The sequence below is a fragment of the Lithobates pipiens genome, unplaced genomic scaffold (assembly GCF_037356315.1).
Source record: "Lithobates pipiens isolate NorthernLeopardFrog02 unplaced genomic scaffold, aLitPip1_a1.2 Scaffold_19, whole genome shotgun sequence".
NCBI classification, from domain to species: domain Eukaryota; kingdom Metazoa; phylum Chordata; class Amphibia; order Anura; family Ranidae; genus Lithobates; species Lithobates pipiens.
Genome location: NW_027507764.1, coordinates 81,371,203 through 81,389,008, shown reverse-complemented (window position 1 = coordinate 81,389,008; position 17,806 = coordinate 81,371,203). Strand labels below are relative to the sequence as shown.

General features: G+C 41.0%; 1 pseudogene; it reads right to left on the bottom strand.

The window, feature by feature from the left end:
* Positions 1-404: 404 nt before the first annotated feature.
* On the bottom strand, positions 405-545 carry LOC143999737 (U2 spliceosomal RNA; annotated as a pseudogene).
* Between the last annotated feature and the right edge of the window lie 17,261 nt (positions 546-17,806).

Below are 17,806 nucleotides of genomic sequence, written 5' to 3'. Positions count from 1 at the left end.
CACATAAAGAGTGATACACAAAAACGTGCAATGGGTGCTACACGGTCATCCCAAGGAAGGACCTTACCCTGATCCCCCGGAGCGTTAGGCTCCAAACGGGGACTGAGGTACTTCACTTGGTTCCATCTTGCCGAAAGCCAGACGGACCCCTTTTCTTTGGAAAGTCTGCAGAAACAGACCCACCCAAGTACTCAGTGGGACTCCCCCAAAGGGAGACCCCATGAAAGAGGGCGAACCAAGCCAAAAGGCCTATGTCCGCCCCCCTCCCAAGACTTTCAGGGCAGGCCCGAGAACCCGCACCCTACTCATCACAAAGTGACAAAACGTGTACACACCAAACAAATATGTGACAAACACAGGGTTAAAATAAATAGGAAAGCAGGGAAAAGAAAGTGGGAGATGTGAAAGAGTGACCACCTGCCCTTCCAGCCACAATTACACCATTGGATTTGCCAGTCCTCCCCTATGAGTAGCACAGTGCCTCCTCTGGAAACTGATAAGAACAGATACTACAATTGATCTTAGCCAAAAGGCCAAGAGGCGATACAGTTGGTAGCTATGCCAAAGGATTCCCCTAATTTGCAGGGATTTTCTCTCACTTTCTGTTTTGACCATAGGACAGGAAGTGAAGGGACATGTCCCCAATGGAATACATATGGCAAAAAAAAAAAAAAAAAACCAAGAGGGGTTATAACCCTCCCTTACTCTATCCAAAATGAAAAAAAAAAGTTTTGCCTATAGTTCTACTTTATGATTGTTAAAAGGTTTAGTTTAAATCTAAATCCACAAATAAAATGTATTTTCTGACCTAGAAGGAACATGCAAATCAGGAAATCAGAGAGAATTCACAAGTCCTGATCTGCATACTTTTTCCTGGTCAGAGAGAGCAAGAAGGCAGGGCCGTCTTTAAGGCAGGGCAAAAGGGGCAGCTGCCCTGGGCCCTGTCATTGTTGTGGGGCCCAAAGCAGCTGCCTCATACTTTCCAACTATCCCAGTGTAAATTCCCTTGTCCCTTGAAGTTTTAGTCCCAATATCTCAGTGTGAAGTGATGGTACTAATGCTGCCCAGCTCTGCCCTATTTTTGTGTACAGATGACTCACCTGCAGACCTGTGTTTACATGTAAATAACCGGCATTGATATGTAAATAGTGGCGGCATTACTAATTAAATAGATGCGGCCGGCAGCATTGACATGTAAATAAAGGTGGCATTCATATGTATATCATGCTCCCCTGCAGTGAGAACATGATGTGCTGTAACCTCCAGCAACCAATCAATGAGCAGTATTACTTTACAGTAATCTCTAATAACCAATTAACAAGCAGAAATTATTTGCTGTAACCTCAAGCAACCAGTCATTAAGCAGTAATGATATGCTGTAACTGCTGGTAACCAATCGCAATTGCCGCCTGATCTGATACAGTAACTGATTTTGAGTCTAGCTGCTATTTATTGTGTGTCTCAGAGCAGGTGGAGAGCAAAACTGCATGGGGGGGCCCCAAGAAAAATTTTGCCTGGGGTCCAATCAGTATTAAAGACGCCCCTACAAGAAGGGTTATACAAACGAATCTCAACGACTTGATGAAGATGATGAGAAATTAATACACCACAAGCATTTAAATATATAAAAATAATACATTTTAATTATAAATAACAAACATTTTGGATGGACATATGACATACTGTATCCTTGTTATACTTTTTAAATGATTGTATGTCACACACCACCAGAGTTGTTCATTCACTTTTTTGTTTTCACATGGTGGTTATTTTACTAGCATGGTAGTCAGGCAGTGGTTCTAATATGAAAACACCCTTTTATTTTTTGATATTTATAATCAATATGTATTGTTTTTGATATGTTTGGAATGCTTTCTGTGTATTAATTTCTCATCATCTATACCGAGCTATTGGGATTAGTTTGTATGGTATGACCTTGATGAATTTAATGCCCCCCCCAATCTGAGGTGAGTCAACACAAACAATATTGATGTCATTTGTAGGTATGACAGCCAGTCAATCTGCATTTTTAGAAATATAGGTCTGCAATGTGGCAGCTTCCATGCTGCAATAATCATAAAGTAAACATGTGCACACTGAAATATTGTTTTTTGGGAATTTCGGTTTCATCCGAAAAATTCATTTATTTAGTTACTCCTGAAATTTGTTTTTATTTATTTTGCTTCATTAAAAAATGCATTCATCCGAAAATCAGAAATAAATAAGGTTGAATCTGTCAATTGAAGGCTTATGGTGTCTGTTGGTTTTTAAGAAGATTTGACGAAGCAGCTAAACTGTACGACGCCGCGATCGCCCACAAGCTATAGTAGAACTCTAATGTTGTTTGACTAGTAATAATTATAATTATTAATTATTATTACTAGTCAAACAACATTAGAACTTTTCCATCAGCCTATGGGCAGAGCATTTGACCATAAATGTTCGCTCGCGGTGATTGTATGATTTTAGCTGCTTCTTCGAATCTTCATTTCTCTATAATGTCTAATCTTTTCTCTCGATGTCAAATAATCTTGGACTAATAGAGTTTGGTTAGGCACATTCAACCATAGGTTCGATAGACACAGATCGATATTGTTGCCACCATCATGTTGAATCTTCTATCTATCTATATTGAACTGTTGTAGCAACAATACGAAAATAAAGCATTTTTTTATTTCAAATCTTTCGGATTTCCGGGGGTTTCTTCTTATTCGTTATTGTTGGTTAAAACAAACACGAAAATCCCCGAAATTCAGACGAAAACGAATGCACATGTCTATCATAGAACAAACAACGCTCTAGGCGAAACATGCAATTCCCCTTTTATAGGGAGCAGGTCCAGCCCGTGAGCTAAATGAAGCAGAAGGTATTGAGGACAGGTTGATCGCAAACTTTTAGAAAAAAATTGCTTTATTGATTAAGATCCACAAAAAAAGGACAACACGGACCATGCTGCATTCATGACAAGTATCCTTTAAAGGAAGCCAATACATATTCCTTGACCTAGGACATATATACTCTCCCTTCTTCAAGGCTAACATGCAAAGAATAAAAATTAAATGTATAATGAACTAAGGGTCATGGTGTTTTTTTTTTTTTTTTGTATGTAATAGTAATAGCTAAAACATAATATCAATATTTTTTTTTTTTTTTTTTGCATGTTAGCCCTGAAGAAGGGAAAACTGTCCCCTGAAATATGTTGGCTGTATCTGTTGTTTAAAACAAATAAAGCTTTTAAATAAATTTGAAGCAAGATGGAAGTTTGTATGAAACGTCCCTAACCTTAAAGAGACAATGTCACTTTGTTATTGTCCATGACCCACTGATACTTATCTTGCCAGTGCTTCCCCTGCTATGCAATCCTCCATCACAGCTAGCACTAAAATCCCCAGCGGAGTTTGAGCAATGCCTTAATCCCCTCTCATCTAACACTAATAGCTAAAATATATTACAATTTAAATGTTTTACTATGCTAGTCCCAAATAAAGGAGCAACCTGTTCCTGAAATGTGTTGGTTGTATATGTTGTTCCTAACATATAAAGATTTTATGTACATTTCAAGCGAGATGGAAGTTTTTACTAGGCAATCCAATTTTTAAAGAGACACTGCCACCTTGGCTTTACCCCCAACCCACTAGTACACACCTTGCCATGCCTTCCTTTGTTATAGCACTAAAACCTCCAGTGTCAGTGTCAGAAACCATGAATCATACTGAAACAAAAGTACAGATAAATCTCACTTGTTTAATAATAATAAAAAAAGGTAAACAGAGTAAACTTAGTCAAAACATAGCCAGAGATCTGGAACCGGAACGGATAGTCAGACAAGAAAAAACATCAGGGAGCCAGATATGAGCGTAGTAGAACAAGCAGGATCTGGAGCCAGAAGGAATGTCAGCCAAGCAATTCTTTAACAGGAACATAGGAGAGCATCTCTAGAGATGTGGCCAAGGCAGAGATCATCTGGACTGGACAGCTTAAGTAGGCAGGACTGATGAGCAAGATATCATCAACAGGTGGGTCACTGTGGAGAGATAGGAGCTGGCAAGTAACTGACAGCTGAGCGGCCAGCTTTGAGAAGGAAGGGCTGAGCCTAGCCCTGACAGTCAGCTGGTGTTGGAGCAGGGACATCACCCCTCCTTTCATGAAAGAGTGTTTGGGGCTAATGGTTGGCCACCAGTCCCAAGCACTGTCACATAGAAGGAGGCACAGGGAATTTTCCCTGGAGGCACTGCATATTTTTTCCTGGAGGCAACAGGTATTTTCCTTAAAGGTATTGAGTATTTTCTCTGGAGGTACTAGGTCATTTCCTTGAAGGGACAGGTTATTTTTCTGGAAGTACTGGGATTTTCTTTGGAGGCACATGGTATTTCCCCTGGAGGCATTGGGTATTCTTCTTGGGGACACTGGGTATTTTCTCTGGAGCACTGGATACTTTCCCTGGAGTAACCAGTTTTTTCCCTGGAGGCACAAGGTATTTTTCATGGAGGCTCCACATATTTTCTCTGGAGGCATTGGGTATTTTCCCTGGAGGCACTAAGTGTTTTCCCTGAAGAAACCAAGTATTTTCCCTGGAAGCACCGTGTATTTTACCTGGAGGTATTGGATTTTTACCCTGGAGGCACAAAGGTATTTTCCCTGGGTTAACCATTTATTTTTCCTGGAGGCACCAGGTATTATCCCTGAAAAAGATTGGGAGGGATGTCACAGGGATTGTATGGGTACAGGTTTAGTTGAGAGTAAGGTGGTGAGAAAACAAGTATATAGAAAGGTATTAAAAATGTATTTATACAAAAATATACATAAAGAACATTATTAGAAAAACAATGATGCTGGTCATATATACAATACAATATACAGCTATATTCTGAAGCATAAGAGAAGGTCTCCAAGTAAGAGACCCAAATCAATCATATGGTTTTCAGAAGATCCAACATGTTTCGGGGTTAATTGCTAAAATCCTTCTTCAGAGGTTGAAGATAGGCTGTATAGTCTAATATAAAAGTACATGAGGTACATATGCAAAGAATGGGAAAACACACATTATGGCAGTTATTGGGAGCCGGTTAATTTGAAGCTAAAAACACTTACTAGTAATGACCATGCAGTATATGGATGCACATACACATAGAGGACTAGGTGGTACTTTCTCTGAAGGCACTGGGCATTTCCCTGGAGGCACTGAGTATTTTCTTGGAGGGAGAAGTTATTTTCCCTGGAGGCAGTGGGTATTTTCTCTGGAGACACTGATTATTTTCCCTGGAGGCACTAGGTATTTTCCCTGGAGGCACTAGGTATTTTCCCTGGAGGCACTAGGTATTTTCCCTGGAGGCACTAGGTATTTTCTCTGGAAACACTGATTCTTTTCCCTGGAGGCACTAGGTATTTTCCCTGGAGGCACTAGGTATTTTCCCTGGAGGCACTAGGTATTTTCCCTGGAGGCACTAGGTATTTTCTCTGGAAACACTGATTCTTTTCCCTGGAGGCACTAGGTATTTTCCCTGGAGGCACTAGCTCATTTCCCCTGGAGGCACTGGGTATTTTCCCTGGAGGCAGTAGGTATTTTTCCTGGAGGCACTGGGTATTTCCCTGGAGGCAGTAGGTATTTTCCCTGGAGGCACTAGCTCATTTTCCCTGGAGGCACTGGGTATTTCCCTGGAGGCAGTAGGTATTTTCCCTGGAGGCACTAGCTCATTTTCCCTGGAGGCACTGGGTATTTTCCCTGGAGGCAGTAGGTATTTTTCCTGGAGGCACTAGGTATTTCCCTGGAAGCAATGGGTATTTTCTCTGGAGACACTGGGTATTTTCCTTGGAGGCACTGGGTATTTTTCCTGGCTTAACCAGCAGAGGGTGAGTGATGTCATGGGGAGTATCAGTGGGCTAAGGGGGGCCCTTTGCAGAGTCATTGTCAATTTACCCTGAATAGGCCTAGTGACTTTGTTTCTAATACAATCGTCCCTCTTGCTGCTGCTTCTGCAAGTGTATTGTCTGCTTCTAATCACATGAATTCTGTGACTGTCCTCTATTGTCACTCCAGTCCTTTATTATGACAACAGAAATTACTATTTTTCTCTGCCACAGAGATAGGGATATTGGGGCGGTGATAGATTTGAATGGCACTTCAGAGGAATGTAAATATTTGGATGAGATGAAGATTGTAGACAGAATAGAGGAAGATGTAATAACAGAAGTCACCTTCAAGCAATCAAAGAGAGATTTGTAAATATTTTCATCGCTGACTGATTATTGAAAGTTCAGGTGGTACTCCAAAGATTTAGTGTACATACACACTCCATCTGTACCTTTGCAGATTTGTGATGCATCTTACCACATTGTACCGTTTAAAAAAAGGAACAAAAGAGGAAGAAAGCACTTCCAATTTATGTAAAATCTATGACACATTTTAAAGGGCTGTGTACATATTTTATTTCTTAGCTTATCATGGTAAGAACTAAAGAAATTACATTGTAATAAATTATTTTTAGATATTTTTTTTTTTTTATTATGTAGCTTTCTATGCATCCAAAAGGGGGCGATCTTGACACCTTATAAAATCTCTAGAATGCATGTATTTCAGCTGTGCTGAAAGAAAACACAATGCTGTCTTCAGAGGTCCAATGAGTCTTCTGAGCAATGACTCTCCTGCTATCAGACTCATAGGGGGTTATTTACGAAGGGAAACTCCACTTTGCACTGCAAGTGCACTTGGAAGTGTAGTCGCTGTAGAGGGGGACATGCAAGGAAAATAAAAAACAGCATTTTAGCTTGCACATGATTGGATGATAAAATCAGCAGAGCTTCCACTCATTTCAGATCTACCACTTAGATTTAGAGCGACTGCACTTTCAAGTGCACTTGCAGTGCAAAATGGATTTTCCTTTCGTAAATAACCCCCATAGTGCCTTTGGAACTATCTGGCCTGCTATTCAGTCTCCTCTCCATTACACTCTGCAATGTTATACCCACATTCTACAGCCCATTCATATAATTAAACATTGTGAAGCCTATGGTGATCCACAGAGTTACCTATGTTTTAGCCCTTGTACACATGGTCGGACATTCTGACAACCAAATTCGTTGGATTTTGTCCGACGGATTTTGTCTGAAACTGTTGCATACACACGGTCGGACAAAGTTGTCGGAAAATCCGATTGTACATAACGTGATGGCGTTATTTTGTTACGACGTGACTACGTTCAGGCTAGTAGCCAATAGCTTTGGTCTAGGAATTTGTTCTGAGCATGCGTGGCACTTTGTCCGTCGGAGTAGGCTACACATGATCGGAGTATGTCATCGAAAAATTTTATATACAAGTTGGAAAACTTGGTCCGTCGGATATTCCGACGGAAACAGTCTGATGGAGACCACACACAGTCGGATTATCTGACAATACGGTCCGATCGGACACATTGTGTGTACAAGGGCTAATGCAGCACTAGAAAGAGACTTTTTGTCGGGGATCAAGGGACCACCATTGCATTCTAGTGCATTGTGTTAAATGCATGCACATTAATATGCATTGAGTTAAAGCAGTATTAAATGCAAAGTCAAACATTTAATATATTGCAGTTTACCAATCATAAGATGTGGTGGCTGCTTTAGGTTTATTTTTTAGGCTTTCCCCCCCCCCTCTGTGTTCACCTGGTAATCTTGCCAGTAACACAATTTCTGTATTAGAGTGGCAATACTCTGGATGCAGTAGCATAGGAAGCACAGCAGACAGCAACATTGGCAATTGGGGGGAGGGTAGTGTTAAATATACTGGTATATTTAAATACTCTAACCAACTGAAGCCAAACTCCCGCTAATACTTAAAAAGGTACAGTAAACTGTTTTATTTTAATTTTTTTAGGATAAAGTTTTTACATGAATAAATAAAAGCTGATCATTGTAAGCACATAGGTGTATGATAAATGGTTTGTCCTGTCCCTGTAAACTTACATTTGCAGGAGAGGTTGTTCTTTTGAAAAAAAACAGGCTTATTGGCGGGATCACCAGATGAAAATTCTAAAAAAAATAAAGCCTAAAAAGAAAACCAATATTGTCATCACATCCAAGAATTGGTAAGCTGCAATATAATAAATGCTTGCTTTTGGATTTAATATCACTTTAAGGCAATCCAATTGATTGAATAGGCTGCCTAATATACCAAAATGCACAAAAAAGTGCATTCACATTTTTTGGGGAAAAGCAGCTAATTACAATACACAGTATTGCATTACTGTGTGTTTCGGTGAGGTGAGTTGGAGAGCCTTAAGGACACCAAGTGCGCCCAACATGCATAATGTGCTCAATGCAATAGTGTAAAACCAGCCTACAAATGGTCACATTGAAACATGAAAAAAGGAGAATTTTTTCCAATTGAGATACTTGTTCTGATGACAACTATCAAATAGGAGATTCAGTTTCACTTCCAGTTTTGTTAAGAGAAAGGAAAGCTCCCCAATGGGACACAGGCAGTCGGACTAACCAAAATGATGCTTAAAGCAATGAATAAATGTGTTATTTACCCAATATTGTCATGAAAGGTTCCTTTACTTATGACACATGATCCAAAAGTGCATCTAGCACAGTGACTCTCAACCACTGCTGGGTTGTAACTTCCCTCCTTCCAGACCCCCAGCCAACTGCAGATACCCTAACCTCCCACAGTGCTTCCCAGATGCCATAGTGCCTCCCAACCTGCAGTGGCCTACAGTGCCCCGGCAACCTCACACAGTGTCACCCAGTGACCTGCAGTGCCCCTTACTTGCTGCAGAGCCTCCAGTACCCCACATGGTCTACAGTCTCCCATAGTGTCCCTGAAAAGTCTCTAGCCACCTGAAGAGACTTCATCGTTCATAGTTGTCCTTAGCTCCCTCTAGATACCTCATCTACTACATGGCCACCAAATTTGCTCCAGAAACCCCATCTCCCTACAGGACACCCAGAGTCTATACATACATAGTATAATCTTTTTTTAACTTTAGGGGCATAGAAGGTTTTGGAAGAATCTACTGGCCCCTGGTCTCAATAAGGTTAAAGTGGAGCACCACCCAAAAAGTTCTGCTTGTCTCACCCCCCCCCCCCTCCACTGCCACATTTGCACATTTGCTACTTTTTGGGGAGAAGGGGGAAGCAGGTACCTGGTTTTGACAGGTACCTGCTCTGACTTCTGGCCAGAAGTTCGCCCCCTCCCCCTCCTTCCCCCACAGTCTTCTGGGACACATCACAGGTCCCAGAAGACTATGGGACCATTCACAAGGTACAGCACAGCTCACGCATGCACAGTAGGAAAGCGGCTGTGAGGCCCCAAGGCTTCACTTCCTATTTCCCTTATTTGCTATGCTGGCACCTGCACCCGAAGCCGACTGAAGAATCGGTTCGGGTAAGGACATCACTAGATCCCTGGACAGGTAAGTGTCCTTATATTAAAAGTCAGCAGCTACAATATTTATGGTTGCTGGCTTTTCATTTTTTGGAGGAGCCTGGAGCTCCTCTTTAAGAACCATCAAACGCTCATGTGATTTTAGGTGCCAGGTGTCCTGTGCACTCCCGATGGTAAAAGCACAAGGCAACATCAAACTCTTTACTTAGATGCTTGTGTGCAACGAGCTGTATGGCTCAGAATGTAACTTCCAGTCTGACTTATTTGGTTAAAGACAGGTGTAAGGGACACACACTGAGCCTGAACTTTTGGAACCCGTGACTACAAGGCCTATGAATGCTAAAATGACAGAAACAGCTTTGACATATTCATGTTCTAATGGGCTTCATGTGAAGCAGACTGCTAATCACTGACATTGCAAATCTGCAGCCAGGTTCTTAATCACAGAGAACTAATTCAAAGTTAATTTTAGTTAAATTACTCAGCCTTTTTAATGTATTAGCGGTCAGAAGAGGTATTCATGCAGACGGCAGACAGGTCTTGTGATTTGCTATCAGGAAACGGTCATTCTTTTAAAATTATGTCTGCAGACGGAATGATGCAATGTCCTATTATCCTGACTCATAACCATGCAGGTCAGGCATGAATAAAAAGTTAGGCTACTTTATCATTTCATAATTATAATACTTTAATGCCCAACTGAACTTTTAGTTTAGATCAGCTAAATACATTATAGCTGCATCATAACAATAGATGTGCACAGTCTAATGCCCTGTACACACGGTCGGATTTTGAGATGGAAAATGTGCGATCGGATCATGAAAATCCGACCGTGTGTGGGCTCCATCGGACTTTTTCTGACGGATTTTCCGATGCACAAAGTTTGAGAGCAGGATCTACAATTTTCCGTCAACAAAATCCGATCGCATGAATTCCGATCGTGTGTAGACAATTCCGGCGGACAAAGTGCCACGCATGCTCAGAATAAATTAAGAGATGAAAACTATTGGCTACTGGCCCGTTTACAGTCCCATCATACTTGTTCTACGTCACCTCGTTCAGAATGATCGGATTTTCCGACAACTTTGTGCGACCGTGTGTATGCAACACAAGTTTCGGCAAAAATCCTTTGGAAAAAATCAGACAGATTTTGTTGTCGGAATGTCTGACCTTGTGTACAGGGCATAACAACCGTTTTTTTTTTTTTAGAAAGCAGCCCCAGCCTGTCCCCTGCCAGCATGCTGCAGAATGTGAACTGTGTGCTCCCCGTGTGGAAGCTGTGGTCTCTCTGCAGAAGTCCGACACGCCCCTATTACAATCAGCAAACCTCATGATTGGAGAGCTCTGGCTTTTGCTACTGCCCCACCACTATGATCAACATCTATGCTAAATGAATGTTTTTTTTTTTTTAAATTGAATCGGAATACAGCAGGCTGTTTGATTTCTATGCAGAATAGGCACAGAATCAGAACAAGCCACCAGCGGAAACCCACAAAGGAAAAGAGAATATTAACAAGGACCTGAACTTTGCTTTGTTAATTAGAACACCCCCCCCCCCAGGTTAAGCATTCATTCATATACACATTTTTTCTTCATCAAGATGAAAACACAGGTCTAGATGATAACACACATTATTGCTTGCATGGAAGCTATATAGGTGCATAATATAGGTGGGACATATGCAGGATTGTAGTGTCGATATGCTTGCGATAACCTGACTGACGAATGGGACTCTGGAGGCTGATGTTCATTGTAATATTTACTCTGTTGGATTTTGTCATCTATTGCAAGTATCTTGTGAACTTTGTTCTGTGCTGGGTTTCAATAAATCCATCTCTCTGGATGAACCTAGTTGCTGCGGGAATAACTATAATAATAGTAATAATAATTATCATCATCCTACAACTATATCACTATATTCATCCTTCTACATCACTACAGTTAACTGATATTTTATATCTGTTGTGTGCTATAGATATAATTTTTATCTTACAAATATACATTTACTACATGGCAGAGGATTCTGAGAGCACTATGGGTTAGCTAAAAAGTAGAGAAACTTGCTTTGAGCCTCCATTAGTCTGACGTAAAGCGGAAATGACCCCAAAACCAAAAAATTTAATAATGTATATCGCAGCTTACCAATCATTAGATGTGTCTCAACCTTCTAACTGCTACATTTGCAGGAGAACTTGTTTTTTGAAAAACAACAGACTTACTGGCCAGATCACCAGGGGAAAATAAAGGAAAGAAAGCCTAAAAAAAAGAACAAATGCAGCCATCACATCTAAGAATTGGTAAGCTGCAATGTAATAAATGTTTGCTTTTGGGTTTAATACTGCTTTAAAGCTCATACTAAGGGGAGAGTCGCTTCTCTAATAACTTACTAAGTTCTTTTAAACAAGGTGCTTGTTTCCAACACCGATAAAAAATAATCATGCTAATGATGTATAAAGGGGAATGTTGTTCCATCTGCTGGCTGGATAGAGGTCACTACAGGACCTCTAGAGCAGGGGTCAGCAAGAGAAACAACAGCACTCAGTGTGGAATACATTCGCCAACACACCCAGTGAAGTGTTTGAAAGCAGCAGCACCCTGAACTCTTCAGGACAGAGAAGAGTCAACTGTCCCCTTTAAGGGCCCCTCAGTGACGTCATTTGCTAATAACTTTACATAGACACAAATAAACAGAGATCCAGGTGAATATTTAAATATTTGGGACTTTTAGTTTAGTGTGGGAATTAAAGGGGTTGTAAAGGTAAATGTTTTTTCACCTTATTGCATTCTATGCATTAAGGTGAAAAAACATCTACAGTGCTGGCCCCCCAGCCCCCCCCGTTTTACTTACCTCACCCCTCGAAAGTCCCGCGCTCGTCCTCGACTTCCTCTTCACCACTCAGCCTGGCCGCTGATTGGCTGGAGTGGATGGATAGAAAGCAGCGCAGCCATTGGCTCGCGCTGCTGTCAATCACATCCACTGACGCGGAGAGCCGGGGGGTGGGGCCGTGTGATACAGCTAGCGGCTATAGCCGCCGGCTGTATCACGGGAGCGTGCCCGCAGATGCTTCTCACCATGCAAGGGAGCTCGCATGAACGTGAGAAGCATCTGAGGGAGGAAGCAGAGACAGCCGCCGAGGGACCCCAGAAGAGCAGCTTCGGGGACACTCTGTGCCAAACGAGCTGCACAGTGGAGGTAAGTATAACATGTTTGTTATTTTTAAAAAATTAAATTTTTATCTTTACAATCCCTTTAAGTTAAGTTACTTTGTCATCCTATTAATGCCTGTTGTATAAAAAAAATACAACATGCATTAAAAGGATGACAAATTAAAGCTGAACTCTGGTAAAGGACCCAGTCTTACAATGAACTTAAAGAGGAAGTAAACCCTGATGGGTTTACTTCCTCTTTGTCTGACTGCAAAGGTAAAGCATAATGGGCTACTATGCATCGCATAGTAGCCCATTATGTGTCACTTACCTGATACAGGGGCCAGCGAAGTCACCGCTGTCCCCTGTAGTCCAGAGCGTCCATCTTCTTCCGGGTATCGCTGCTCCGGCCACTCACAGCGCCAGAGCAGAGATGACGTCACTCCCGCGCATGCGCATGGGAGCAGCCACTAACGGCATGCCGCTGCTAACGGTGATAGTGCGCCTGCGCACCGCTGTCTACGGCGCATGCTGTGACTCTCTTTTAGTAAATATCTCCTAAACCGCGTAGGTTTAGGAGATATTTCTTGGACCTATAGGTAAGCCTTAATCTAGGCTTACCTGTAGGTCAAAGTGTTTTGTAAGGGTTTACAACCACTTTAAAGTGGCTGTAAACTCTGTTACATCACTTGTAACTACAGGTAAGCCTGTAATAAGGCTTACTTGTAGGTACTGTAAATATCTCCTGCACAGTTAAGGAGATATTTACTATATACGCCGCTGCCGATATCATCGGCGCATGCGCACTGAAGAAACGGCCCGCTGGTGGCGTTTTTTCCTGGCCCGTGTCATGACCGGTGGCTCTCACATGCATGCATGGGAGTGACGTCATTGCGGCTCCAGCCAATTACAGCGCCAGAGCCGGCGAACTCCAGTGAAAGATGTCGGCCGTGTACTTGGTATGCTTGCACGAATTCAGGGCATCGTTCTAAGGTAATTATTTCTTAATGAGCTTGTATGCGATGCATACAAGCTCATTATGCCTTTGTCTTGCATGTTATTATTTATTTATTCAGAGGTTTACAACCTATTTAATTCCCACACTAAACGAAATTTTCTAAATATTTACCTGAATCTGTAGTAATGTGACATACATTCAAGTCTTTTTTTCTTCTGGACTGCGAGGGATGATCCTCATAGCTGCCTTGTGATTTGGACACTTCCCATAGGGTCCATTGTTGAAATTCTTCAGATGGTGGCTTGATGAAATAATGACAAGGAATGGCACAGTCATTGGCAGACCTGGACTGTAGCCACGGATAGAGATGGGAAGGCCTGGAAAAAAATAAAACAATTCTGGAAAAGAATGTTTTTTCTGTTTCTTTAAAAGCCGTTATTTTTTTCTGAAAAAAATAAAAAAATGTATGGAATATGTTCTTTTACAATGATAAGTAATATATCTATGACATGGTGTTGAAACTATATAACATAAAAACCTTAATGAAAGATTTGAGACTTTATGTAAAGTCCTAAATTATTGCAAGTTCACTCAGCTGAAGACAAGCAATTCCTGGAATACAGTTCAAGTAACACTGTACTTCTCAACGAAGCTCTCAAACAAGAGAAATATGCATTTCTGCCACTAGGGGACACTGCAGGGGAAAGGCTCAAGTTAAGTTGGCTCGGGGGCTCAATTTTTTTACTTCCTACAGTTGAGTGATTGTTTGACTACAGTAGATGAAAGTTTTTTCCTCTCAGGCCTTAATTGACAGGTAAGAGTTTGAATTTGCCTGACAAATTAGTTTATCTGTATAACCTTTAAATGATTAATATTAGTTCGCAGCATAATGTTTTACTAAAGTCTGGTCAGTAAATAGTTTTGTTTTTTTCGTCCTCTCAATAAAATGATGAGACCAACATCTAGAGTTTGGAAACATTTCCAGTGCATTTTCCTCTGAGAGCAAAGCTGCAATTTGCAAATATTGTGAGAAATTTATTTTTTTCCAAATGCTACAAGGATGACAAAACACATCCTGGTATGCCAGAGGTGCCCTAAAGACATAAAAAAAAAACATACTTTATAGAATGTAGATAGTGTGGTGCCTCATAAATTTAACAATGAAAATTAGTGAGTTGGTATCCTCGTCCTCATTATTTGGAACAGAAGCAGAGGGGACAGATTTAACATGGACTATTCCATATAGATAACCATGTACCATGAGTGGAATCGAGGACTATCTTGATACCCAAAAGATTAAGCAAAATAAAAATTACACATATTTTATTTAGAAATCTTTTTAGATTAAAAACATTGGTTTATAAACAATCATGTTAAAAATGTATACATTATAACACAAACAGTTCTACAATGAAATGGTACCCGGCCTCCTATGAGGCGGATACAACAGCTTATGCCCAAGTTGATGAAATTTCTCTACTAGTTTCGCAACAAAGTCACTTCTTCGGGAGATCTCTTGGCGCATATCTAAAGTTGATTAAATATGTTTACATAATTAGGATTATACAAGACTTATTACAATAGGACAATTCATGACCTTGTAAGGTTGAAATTATGGAGTGATTTTACAAAAACTTATTATAATGGCATGGCTCACCACTGGGGTCCCCAAGAAGGGCCCGCAAATAGGCACGGGTGGCTCCTAATGTTAGGGTCTACCACCCCCGGGGCGGACACAGGAGGCACATTGCATAGAGTAGGCTGTGGGTAGAAATTAAAAAAGGAAGGAATATATATAAATATATATAAATATAAGTACATATTAATAGATGAAGCCAACATATATGACTATAATAAATTAACAAACAATTTACTATAGTCATATTTGTTGGCTTTATCTATTAATATGTACTTATATTTATATATATATTCCTTCCTTTTTTAATTTCCAATTTTGTTCTGAAAAAAAAAAAACAGGGAAGCATTTTTTTTTCACATGGCTTCAACAGTTTAGGAAATTTTACATCTCTAGGGATCACAGGTCTTTACTAGTGGAATAGTTGCTGTGAATTAAGGCAATTAAGAAAGGCTTTGGGAGATTATTATTATTTTTTTTTCTGAATGAGATGGAAGGATTGTGAATTTGCCCAGTGATGACCTATACTTTATAAACTGATCTCTTTCACATGATGTTTCTTGGTGTTGAAAAGACTACAAAAATGATACCTTATTAATGGGTTCAATATTTAGTCCCACTACAATAAATGAAATGTTTGAAGCTTCCTTAGATGAGAGATTTATCAATAAAAAGAGTTAATATGTAGTACGCTATTGCATAATAACCAATATTTCTACTTCTTTAAATCACACTGCCTTCCTTGCCTGGAAATAGTCAATCCTAGACTTCTTCCATTGTTTAAGTTCATAAAAATAGATTAATCCGTGTTTTGTTCAGTCGGCAGTTTGCCCTTTCTCCCTTGAGCTTGGCCTTTACTCTGTTTCCACAGTGCTGAAACGCTCATGTACCCGCTCATCCTCCTTTATTGTGACTCCTGTAACCTATGCACCTCTCTCTCTCTCTTTGTCCTTTCTAGAGCTCACATTTCCCTTTCAATTTATCCCAGAAGATCCTCTGACACCATCATTTCAATCAATACTGTTTCCTTTAATTAAAAAGCTGTTTCCTGACATCTATTAACCGCAGCATTAAATAACACTAACAAAGGGAATTCCAGCTTATCCTTTCACTTTATAAAATGACAAACAGATTACAGCACATTTTCTCAGCCAGTCAGTCTCAGAGTCTCACTTTCATTGTAAAGTCCTAAAGTTGAACTTGGCTCTGCCGGTGGTGGTTGGTAATGGTAGACCTACCTACCTCCAAGTTTGTTCTCCTCCATCACTCACAACTTTGCATTCTCCACCACCTCTCCATCCCTGTTGCTGCCATCTTCTCATTCTCTTTTTATTGCATGGCATCCTCTTTCATCACCCATAAAGTTTCCGCTGATTTTACAACTACCACAAAATGAGGTTATAATATCCCACCTCTTGGCTCCAACTCTTCATATCTTACAGATGGCAATAGTGTACATTGAAGTGTGAAGTGCACTTGCTCTGCAGACAGTGTGCGTGTTGGGTAGGTGAAGCATGGTGTGGCAGGTAGTAAACACACAGAGTCACAATTTTCAAAGAACATTGTTTTGTAACAGACTCATCTGTCCGGGCCACATACAACTGAATGGCAGAAAATCAATGCACAGAAGACTCCTAGATGCCAACAGTGTCTATTACGGGGAGTGAAGCACGACTTGGCCAGTCCGATCCAAAGGGAGGCTTCCCGTAGTGGTAGACTTACGCTCTGCTCTCTCTCCCCACTCCACCGGAACCTTTCCCTACCCCTTCCACTGTGCCTGACAGACAAGGTTCCTGTCCCTTTGCTGTCCACTCACCAAAAGCTTTCCAAGCCTATGAGCCAAGGTCTTAAATGCTATCCACTCACCAAAAGTGTGCCAAGACCAGGAGCCAGGGTTTTAAATAGGCTCTAGCTGATCCAAGGTGGCAGCCAAAGTCATGTGAGGTGTGCCATACAATGGGATAGCTGTCTCCCTATGACTGAGGAAACCATAGGGGAATCAAGCTCCTTCCAATTGTCTCCCCCATCTTCATTGCTGCTACGGTCAAATGCCACCTGCAGTGTAAAATAAAGACTGCTCCTGCCTACATGTGTGTAACAGAGTGTTAGTTTCTATTTTAGGGTAGGCCCTTACTCTGTTCCCAGCAAGTCTGGGCTGTTCTTCCTTTCCCTTTGCTGTGTATATAAACTATAGGTGGTTAATGCATGGGAACAGTGAGGACCTTGGAGTGCTCCAATGGGCTGCGGTAAGCTGGCCATGTGCATCCCCTTCTTGGGCCTCTTTCCTGTGCCTAATCAATACAGTATCCAATACTTGAGAGTATAGCTTATAGCTTACAGGCCAGACTTGAATCACTGTTGTTCATTTGGGCTCTTAGCAGGATTGTGGAATACAATGGAAGAGTAGGCTGTGCTTGGAATGTTTGCAACAACATGCCATTATTTGTACTATGTAGTGCTGTTTTAACAGTTAAGTTAAATGCCAGAAACATGTTCTGTTACTAAGCAAGCTGGGATGAGTGTGGTTCAGCATATGGTATGAAAGGTCTATATACCCTGGTATCTTCTCCCTTGGTTACCAAGGTGTCAGGGAGAGTGTAGAGGATTCCACTAGTGTCCTAGGGTATAAGAGGAGAGAGAGAGGCTTTTCTATGGAAGCCTCGTGTGCAATAAAGTCTTTGTACACATTTGGCAAACT